Raw genomic sequence first — 10,235 nt, forward strand, 5'->3', positions numbered from 1 at the left:
AAAAAAAAAAAAAAAAAAAAAAAAGAATAGAAAAAAAAGGAGGACAAAACAGAGGTGCATATTCCCATTTTATAGATGACATAACTGAGGCCCAAAGAGGGGAAGTGACTCACTTAGTGTCACAGTAAATCCAGGGCAGAACAAAAGTCTCCTGAATGGCACTCTTCACTATCACATTACACTGTGGCTCGCAACAGCCCTGGAAGCGAAGCCAGTTGGGGTCACCAGGCACTTAGACCCTCACTGTTTGTCTGCTAGCCCAGAGCCGCTCCTTCTTGTCAGAGTAAGGGGTCGGGAGGAGGCCTTTGCCTGTGTGGACCCATGGTCTGGTGACTCCAGCCAGCACAAACCCTTCCCTTGATGGTTGGGGGCTGGGGAAGGGCTTTTTGTGAGATGCTCCTGACAATGTCTTGTTGTTACAGAGCACCTGCTGTGCCTAGCATTCCACCTGGGGCCAAGAGGCTATGTGAGCAGGTGACAGCCACACAGGCTGTCCCCACACAGGTGGCTGGCCCCGCCTGTCACAAGCTGCTAGGGCTGCCCCCTTGCCACCCATGACAGCAGGTCTGACGAAGACTCCCCACTTGGGAGGTCTGTTCACTGCCTGTATTTCGAACAGGGCCTGGCTCTGCAAACCTGTGCGGACAGTTTTGATTCAGGAGCCAACATGAGTGAGCAGAGGCTCCCCCGGCTCAGGCAGCCCCAGGCAGGGTTGGCCAGACAGCAACCAGGCACGGGTACCCAGTGCAGGTCCTGCTACCCAGCCACTGCTGCTGCCTCTCACCTGATTCTCACAGCAACCCTGGCAGGTAGGCAGGGTGGGGGTATCTTATTTTACGGAAACAGGCTTCCTCAAGTCTGTCACCAAGTCAGGGATAGAGCTGGGTGTCAAGCCAGATCTAACCTCCAGCCCAGAGCTGGTGATGTGGAAAATCAGGGCAGATGGCACCAGGATCTAAAATAGGGAGGGAAAAAGACCTTGGTTACGTCACAGCGAGGAGACGCTCAGCCTACGCAGCGGCAGCCGCAGGGTCCTGCCACTCGAGCCAGCCCCTCCTTCCCTTCCCTTTTGGGCTCTGAGCACTGCCCCCTGCTAGAGAATGTGCTGGAGGAACCCCAGTGTCCTTCCAGCGGGAAGTCTGCTCTGTCAAGGCCAAGGGCAGGCTCTAGAAATGCAAAGACCAAGCAGGCAGAGCCGGATTCCGGAGCTGCCTTCCACGGGCTCGAGGGTTATATGAGCGCAGCGCTTGAGAAGTGAGTGATGATTTCTGCTCAAAGAGACGGAGCAAGAGGCCTGAGGGCTCTGGTGCTCGGGGGGAGATGAAACGATCCCACAACATGAGGCCTCTGTGGTGTGTGCGGGCACTAAGGAAGGGTGACCTGTGAGTGGCACGTTCAGAGGCACAGGGTGGGCAGCTAGCTGTTGGGCAAGGGACCAGGGCTGGGACAGGCTGCCAGGACCCCCACAACCCCAGGGGAGAAAGGCCACTCAGCCATCATCGTGCCTGACTCCCAGGCTCCCGCATGAGGTACCTGCTAGCCAGGGCTTGAAGCCCTCCGGTGACAGCGCATTACTTCCTAAGAGGCCATTTCCTTGGTTCAGAAACATTTATCTGAAGACTGAGCTGAAATCTACCACGTCACTTAACGTTTTTGGCACCTGGTTATGACCCAGACCTGCACAGAATAATTTAACCCTTCTGATATAGACTTCCAGATATTTGGAAAGGCCAAGTCAGGTTTAAGAGCTCAGGTCTCCCATTTGACAAGATTTCCATCTCCTCGCTGTCAGAACAGAAGGTTTCAGCTGTGGTTATCCAAGCCCTCATTCTTGATGACATACACCAGGCTGAAGGGTCATTCGAGTCCCCCTCAAGCAGCCAAGCGCTTTGAGACAGGTTTACTACCTTTGGTGAGATGCTGATGCTCCTCACATGCACGTGCTCCTTCCAACTACCCAAGTGAGTGCATGGCCAATCTCTCACCTGATCCTCATAAACAGCTTATATGTAAGGCAGTACCGTTGTCTGCATTTTACAAATAAGGAAACTGAGCCTCAGGGAGGTGAAGCAATTTGCCCAAAATCACAGAGCCAGGAAACGAGGGAGCCAAGATTCAGACCCTGCAAGATCCAGACCCCACAAGATCCAGACCCCGGCCATCTGGCTTCTCTCTTTTTTTTTTTTTTGAGATAGAGTCTTGATCTGTCACCCAGGCTGGAGCGCAGTGGTGCGATCTCAGCTCACTGCAACCTCTGCCTCCCAAGTTCAAATGATTCTCCTGCCTCAACCGCCCAAGTAGCTGGGATCACAGGTGTGCACCACCATGACTGGCTAATTTTTTTTATTTTTTATTTTTAGTACAGATGGGATTTAGCCATGTTGGCCAAGCTGGTCTCGAACTCCTGATCTCAGGTAATCCACCCACCTCGACCTCTTAGAGTGCTGGGCTTACAGGTGTGAGCCACTGCACCTGGCCCCATCTGACTTCTATACCCGCAGCCCCTTCCTTTACCCTCAGGCTGCCTCAGTCTCCACATTGGGGCCCAGAGCTGGGCTGGACTCAGCACAGTCAGAACCTGGCCCTGTATGTGGTGAAGGAGCGGCGGGCAGGTGCGGGAGGAGTACAGCCAGCTTCCTCCTAGTCCACAGTTTTGCATAACAGCCTGGAAAGGGAGGCCCAGGCTTCCCTGTCTTGTTGCACGTGTGTCTGCAGTGTCTGTGCCATCTCCCAGGGGCCTGGATGTCGATGGAAGGCCTGAGAGTGGAGAGAGCAGGGGTGCGAAGCATTTCCAGGGCTGTGGCTGAGGCCCACCCTGGCCCCACCCTGGCCTCAGCATCTGTGGAGATGTGTACACAGGGAGAGTGAATGGGGCCAACCTCGGGAGACACTGGGTCCCAGAAGCGCCATGTGCTGCTCCTTTGGTGAGACTTAATCACTCTATAAAATGTGAGGCTACTCCCACTTATCAAATTATAGATGAGTTTAATTACAGCGCACTGAGTAACCACACTGGGCTCCTTCAGAAATAGCGGCAGGCTGGCTGCTCTTCTCAGTTTCAGCTGTAGCCACCCCAGTTTCAGGAGGAAGTGCCCGTGGATCCTGGGGCCTGGGAGTGCCACTCAACTCTGCTGCCAGGACAACAAGAGTGGGCGTGGTGGGCTGCACTGGGTGCACTGCTGTACCGACCACCACCCTCCGGCCACTCTCAGCCAGTGAGTGCTCTGCGGGGCCATCTGGCCATGTGTTCTGTGACTGGGTCATTTACTCTGCTGCAACCTCTTTTTCTCCTACCTACATTGTGTTCTGGACAAAGGTTTTGGGTCATAATGTCCGACCAGAGGTGGACACAGTGGCGTGGGACCTGCCGTAAGAAACAGAGAGGGAGCGTGGCGCGAGGTGAGAAGCCTGTGCTTTATGGAGGCTCGGGGCACCTTCAGGAAGTAGGGTCAAGAACAGCAGGCCACTAGGGAGTGGGGAGAGCTCGGTGACATCACGAGGGGCATCAGACTCTTCCCTGCAGGCCGGCGGGACTGACAGGCTCTCGTTCCAATGGAGGTACAGTGGGACTCCCAGGGCTGTGATGGGCAGGGCGGAGGAGCTGCCGTTGGTCCCAATGCCGTATTAGTGTCACATTCTGAGGTGCAGCCCAGTGCTGGACAGCAGCTGCTACCTCTCCCTCTGCCCGTTTATTACTTGAATCTCTTCTTTGTGCCAGGCCCTGTCTAGGCATGGGCGTCCAACAGCAGGCAGCCGACTGCCCTCCCAGAGCTCACAGTCTAGCCCAGGGGAACCCAGGGGAACCGTGGCCATGACTTGGGCCAGGAAGTGAGAGGCTCGATTCTGTCACATGTAAATACAAATAGTCATTTTCAATCTACACACAGTCTGTCTTCTTCCCCGCATAGGCTAGGAGCCCCTCGTGGACAGCTGATGTGAGAGGCGTGCGTGGGCAGGGTTCTCTGCTTACTTAGGGAGTCCCATGACTTTCTCAAAGGAATAATAAACTATGAGGGCCCCTGGAAACCCAGACGCCAACAACCTGAGGCTGCCAAGCAAACAGTGCTGGGACTGCTTGGAGAATAACCAGGCAGGGGGCTCTGGATATGTGGGACTGGGCACGTGGTGTGGAGGCTGAGGGCAGAACCAGACAAGAGGCTCAGGATGCACCCAGATGTGGAAAAATGCACACCACTGCCAGCATCACGGCAAATTGGAGTTTTCAGCCTTAGGGCTTATTTTCTGTGTGGTTAAGTGTACAACAAAAGAAAACAGCAGAGCATTAAAAAGAGATAGATAGGCTCTTGGTTTTCTGCAGCAGAGAAAGATGGGGCACATCTGGAGGGTCTGTGCTTCTCCTCCCCTCACCCCGAGGCCCTCCGATTCCCTCCCCTTCCCGGCCTCCCCGGGCCTTGCAGCTGGCAAACGCCTCCTGCTGCTGTGTGCTTAGTGACAGTGGGGCTCTGGTCACTGAGGGTTAGTGACAGAGCTGTGTGTCTGGCTTTAGTGCCTGCTGGTCCTCTCCTTGCCTGTGTGGATTGTACCTAGGTGGTCCCCGGGAAAGAGACCCCACAGGTGATACCCTGTTAGAGAAGAAAGGGGCCTCAGAGACCCTGCAGCCAGAGGGATGGGACAGAAACAGGCCTTGCTGGCAACTGTGTTCTGGGTGAGGTCAGGTAGAAAGAGCAGAAGTTTTGGAGCCAGGTGCACCTAACTTTGATCCTGCTCTGCAACTTCCTGGTTGCATAATGCTGCCAAGTTACCTACTTTCTCTGAACCTTAGTTTCTTTTTTGGGGGCGGGGTGGGGAGGGTCACTAACACTGACACTCGGGCTGCAGCCAGCAAGCACTGCAAGCCTTGATTTCTTTATGTCTGTGATGGGGCTAACCATCTGTACCTTGCAGAGTTGTTGTGTAGACAGGCGACTGGGTAAGTTCTCTAGCACAACGCCTGGCACAGTGGGGGGACACAGTAGGTGCCCCAGCTGGTGCAGTCACAGCCTAAAAAATCCTTTCCCGTCCCCACCCCAGCCTTTCTGAGAAATGCAGACACTATAGCCCAAGGGTGTTCTAGAGGCACAGACAGAAATGGGGACACATTCAAGGTTGAACCACAGCAGCCAGAGCCCACTTTCCGGCTCATCCTAGAGGCCTAGGGCAGAGGAGGCCACTGCCTTCTGCAGGCCCCTTCCTGACTGCTAAATGCAGAACAGACTCCATAACCCTGCAACACCGCCTCACGGGAAATCCCTGAAGATTTCCTGAGTGGATTAAGAAATTATTAGCCAGAAGGCCTTAAGCCTAAAAGCCTAGACAAGACTGTCCCAGACAAAGAAGGGGTTTTCTGTTTTTCTTTTTTCTGGAATACAAACCCTCAAAATCATCTGGGGGATCAGCCCATTCATTCGTTCAGCTTAGGGGAGGGGAATGGACCAGTTCTTCCTGCCTGGCTGTCTGTGTTCAGACTATTTATTTATTTATTTATTTACTTGAGACAGAGTCTCGTTCTTGTTGCCCAGGCTGGAGTGCAATGGTGCAATCTCGGCTCACCGCAACCTCCACCTCCTGGGTTCAAGCAATTCTCTGCCTCAGCCTCCCAAGTAGCTGGGATTACAGGTGCCCACCACCATGCCTGGCTAATTTTTTGTGTTTTTAGTAGAGATGAAGTTTCACCATCTTGGTCAGGTTGGTCTTGAACTCCTGACCTTGTGAACCACCCACCTCAGCCTCCCAAAATGCCAGCATTACAGGTGTGAGCCACGGCTCCCGGCCTGGACTCCTTCTGTTAGCACTCAGTTTGTCCTACCCGGGCCTTGGCTTCCTACGTTTTCTCTTTAAGCATTCAGGGTTAAGAGTGATCTATCATCAGGCTGCAGGATGTCTAGGGTAAGATTTGATTCCCAGCCTCGAGGAGTTAGTTCCCAGTCCTGTGGGGCTGAGGGTGTGAGGGGGTGGAGCAGATAGGATGCACCAACCTGGAGAACTCACTGTCGCTCAGGACAGCCTGGGCTATAGTGGATGTACGAGCAAAGTTCATGGCAGCCCAGGGAGGGAGCAGGAAATCCTCACCGGGTAGGTTGCAGATGCTCCCTAAAGGAGGTTGTGTTTCAGCTGAGACTTGACAAGTGAAGAGGGTTCTGACAGATAGAAACAGGAGGTGGGGCACCCAACAGGACATTTCACAGTCAACAGAGCAGGATGAGAATGGCTTAGCATCTCAGGAGGACAGACTCTGAAAGGAAAGTGAATAATTTGGGGAGGTTTGAAGAACTCCAGCCCCTGGGAAGAAAGGGCTGGCAGAAGGTGTCCCCATCCCATGGGGTGCTGCTCAGACAGCTCTGACCCTGTCAGAACCAGATCACTCTAAGTTGGACTGCAAAAGTCATCCAGCCCCTTGGATCCTAAATGCACCGCACATGAATCTCCTGGGAAACTGGTTCAAAAACAGAGCCAGTAAGTCCTGAGAGGAGCCCAGGAACCTTATATCTAAGAAGTGACTCCAAGGCACAGCAAGGAAAAGGACGGTCAGAGAACAGGGGATGCTGCATCCTGAGTTAGTGACAGATCTGGGGCTAGGCCTGGGAGAGGGAGAGCTGGAGCACCTGTGGCTGTGGTTTTGCCTGTCCCCTGGTGGCTACTAGTAGTGAAACTCCAGGAGCAGATAGGGCCTGAGGGCTTGTTTCAGAAGTGCCAGTGTGGGGAAATGCAGGCAAGTTTTCCTCCCCTTCTCAGAGACCTTTTTGGGATAAAAGAAAGCCCAGGAGGGAGGGGAGCCAGGTGTGCTGGGAGCCTGGCAAAGGCCAGATGGCCTGCTCGAGTGTTCTCACTAACAGGATGAAGAAGGGCGGAGACCCCAGTGCAGATGTATCCTTCCAGTCAGGCACTTGGATTGTGGCACTGGCTGGTGGCCTGGCCTCCACACAATTTGTAGTTGTGTGTCCTACAGTGGGCAACTCCACCAGGCTGTGCCAAACCTGCCAGCTAGCTGTGCCCTCTGCCCCTCGGAGCTGCAGCTTTGCTCACTGTCCTCTCCTTGGCCAGGAGGGGGCAGTCAGCTGCCTCGCTAGTATCCCTCCTGCCTTTGGTGTTAAGGCTGGGACGCATCAGCGAGGTAGTTAAACAGGGCAGAGTTTTCTCAGACCCATGGCAAGAGGCCTAAGTTTCAGTTCCAGTTCCATGTTCTCAGTTGCAGACTGAGCCAATGGGGGTGGCTGAGGAGAAGCAATATGCCCCATTCCCTGCTTTCTAGTGCTCAGGTACTTGGCTTCCAGGTGCCTAGCTAGCCTAGACAAGCTGGGACTTGGGGGCAGAGACTGCTGCATGTTCCTGATACTCATTTTCCCCTTCTATAGGGATACAGCCACCCATGTTCAGCTGAGCACATGGCTGCCATAATAAAGACTACATTTCCCCAGATTCCCTTGCAGCTAGGGGGTAGTCATGTGACTAGGTTCTGGCCAATGGGATGTAAGCAGAAATGGTGGTACAACAGCTTCCAGGAACCTTCCTTAAGGGGAGCTTACACGCATCTCCTTTGGCTCATTGGGCACTTCATCTTGCAGCCTGGAACTTGGGATGCTGCCATCTTGGGCCATAAAGTCAAGACATTTATGACATTGCAGCAAGATAGTGTTTGGATCCCAGACACTGAGGAACCACATTCCACCTTTGACCCCTCATTCAGATTTTATGTGAGAAGAAAGAAGCTTCTATCTTTTCTGCATTGTTACAGTTTTGGAATTCTTCCCTTGTACGCAAACCAAATCCTAACTAAACCTCTAGCCCAGCTGGACAGGAGATGAGGAAGCCATCGCATACACATGGGGGCAGGAAGCCTCATCGGATCCTAAGTAATAAGCATTTATTAAGTGGTTCCTACACGCCAGGCCTTGGGTTAAGCACGTTATATGCATTATCCCATTTGATTTTCCCAGTGATATTATAAGGCAAGATTTATAATCCCAATTTTATAGATGATTAAAATGAAGCATAGCTTTAAATATCTTTCCTAGTTAGAAAGTGACAGGATTCAGAACCAGACTGTCTCTAACTGCTAGGTGCAAGCACTAACTGTTCCTCAGGCAATGAGGAGGGCTCCTGTCGTGCTGGCCACAGCCTCCCTGACCTCACCTGGGCTACAAAGAGGTAGCTCCTCTTTGATTAAAAGGAGAGCTTCATGAGGTTGGGACTGAGCCAAAACTGAACACAAAACAGGCTGAGACAATAGGCAACCAAACTCTCATCCTTATTCTCTGAACAAAATTCTTAAATTTGAAATATTTTAGAGGGCTATTTCTCCTCCTTCTCCTTCTTCTTTTATTTCTGAAATGGAGCCTTGCTCTGTCACCCAGGGTAGAGCGCAGTGGCCCAATCTCAGCTCCCTCTAAACTCTGCCTCCGGGGTTCAAGAGATTCTCCTGCTTCAGCCTCCTGAGCAGCTGGCATTACAGGCACGTGCCACCATACTCGGCTAATTTTTGTTGTTGTTGTTTCTGTATTTTTAATAGAGACAGTGTTTCACCATGTTGGCCAGGTTGGTCTCGAACTCCTCACCTCAGGTGATCCACCTGCCTCAGCCTCCCAAAGTGCTGGGATTACAGGTGTGAGCCACTGTGCCTGGCTTAGTTCTTCTTAATGAAGGTGTCTTCTTGGAAGCATCCCCAGTGAGACCACCTCCTGTTTAGTGGCTGAGCTAAGAAGACTCAAAACTCCTCTTCTTCCACCTCCTCCTTCTATCCCCACCTTCCTTTCTCTCTTCCTCTTCCTCCTCCCCTCACTCTTCCTGCTCTTGAGGATCATGGAGGTTGTACCAGAGGCCCCTTACGTAGCATGGCCTACCACCAAATGGGCTTTTGTTAATCTGTTTAGCTTCAAAGATATCCATGAAGCAGCAATCTCTAAATGTCCAAGAAATAATGGATTCCATCTGGGCAGCCAGGAAACCTTGTTACTACTCCCTCTTCTACTACCAACTGGTCACGTCGTCTAGGCAGCAAATGCCTTATCCTTTCTGGGCCTCCCTCTCCTCATCGGAAAACAATAGTAATAACAATAACAGCAATAGTTAACTTTATTTTTCTCACAAAGTCTGGCTATGTTGCCTAGACTGGCCTTGAACTCCTGGGCTCCAGCGATCCTCCCACCTCAGCTTCCCAAGGTAGCTGGGACTACAGGCCTAGGCCACCACACCCAGCTCATCCAGCAAACAACCTGTTGAGTCATCCAGACTCACTGTGTTCTAAACACTTGACAAGCGTTTATTCGCTCATCCTTAGGAGGACCCTGTGCGGGAAGTACTGTTACTATCACCGGTAGGGAACCTGAGACAGGGAGGTTGCTAAGAGGCCCAAGGTCACCTGTGCACCATGAAGTCAAAATACGGCTTGAAAGAGGACCTGGCAGCTGTGTTTAGTAACATCCCTGGGTTAAATGACCTCTCAGGCAAAGTCTCAATGCAGTAAAGGCAAAGTGGGGGTGCTTGGGTGGAATGGGGGTGGGGGTCTAAACCCTCGCCCTTCCTCCCCCAACCGGCCCTTAGGGGAGGGGCTCTCCAAGCGCCGCTCCACGTCGAACATTCCGAGAATCCTCAGGGCCTGGGGCCGCCGAGGTGTGGGAGGGCGGGGAGAGAGCGTGCGCCCTGCACAGCGAGGTCGTGGTGCCCGGCACCTGCCACCTGTGACTGGGATAAAGGGCTTGATCAGAACCTGCCTGCCAGTTTCCCTGCGCGACGATTAACCACCGCCCCCTCCATAGGCTGTGTGTTTTCCAAGTGAGGAAAATCCCCCCCAGGAGAGCTGGGGCGCGGGGGCCTTGCGCTCATCGCGGGCGGGTCGTGCGGCCCCCTCGGCCACACGCCGCCCTCCCCGGGCACCCGCCCCAGGCCACTCAGCCGCTCCTGGAAGCCCGGCCGCCGGGCGCCTCCTCCCGGCTGTCTCCAGTCCAGGCCCTTCCCGGCAGCTCCGCGCTTAGGGCCCTGGGCCCTGGTGGCTGAGGGTGAGTGGTGCAGCCGTGCGTCCGGCCGTCCGCCCCCATCGGTCGTTTCCTCGCCTGTGCGGATGGTGTCTGGTTTATGCACCTGTCCCGAGTGAACGCGGGGGAGGCGTCTGGGGGTCTGACGCCGCACTCCCACCCCTCAGCTGTCGGCAGAAAGCCACTTCCAGAGCCACGCCAAAAAGTCACTCTCTCTGGCTTGTGGCTCATTTGGGTGTCCTGTGGCCACCGCTGAGAGGCACCTGG

At 53.7% G+C, this 10,235-nt stretch overlaps 1 pseudogene; it reads left to right on the top strand.

Annotated features, from left to right (window-relative positions):
• The first annotated feature begins 2,365 nt into the window (after positions 1-2,365).
• LOC108530434 (uncharacterized) lies at positions 2,366-9,678 on the top strand (annotated as a pseudogene).
• Positions 9,679-10,235: the final 557 nt, after the last annotated feature.

This window comes from Rhinopithecus bieti, unplaced genomic scaffold (assembly GCF_001698545.2).
Source record: "Rhinopithecus bieti isolate Rb0 unplaced genomic scaffold, ASM169854v2 scaffold_5626, whole genome shotgun sequence".
Taxonomy (NCBI): domain Eukaryota; kingdom Metazoa; phylum Chordata; class Mammalia; order Primates; family Cercopithecidae; genus Rhinopithecus; species Rhinopithecus bieti.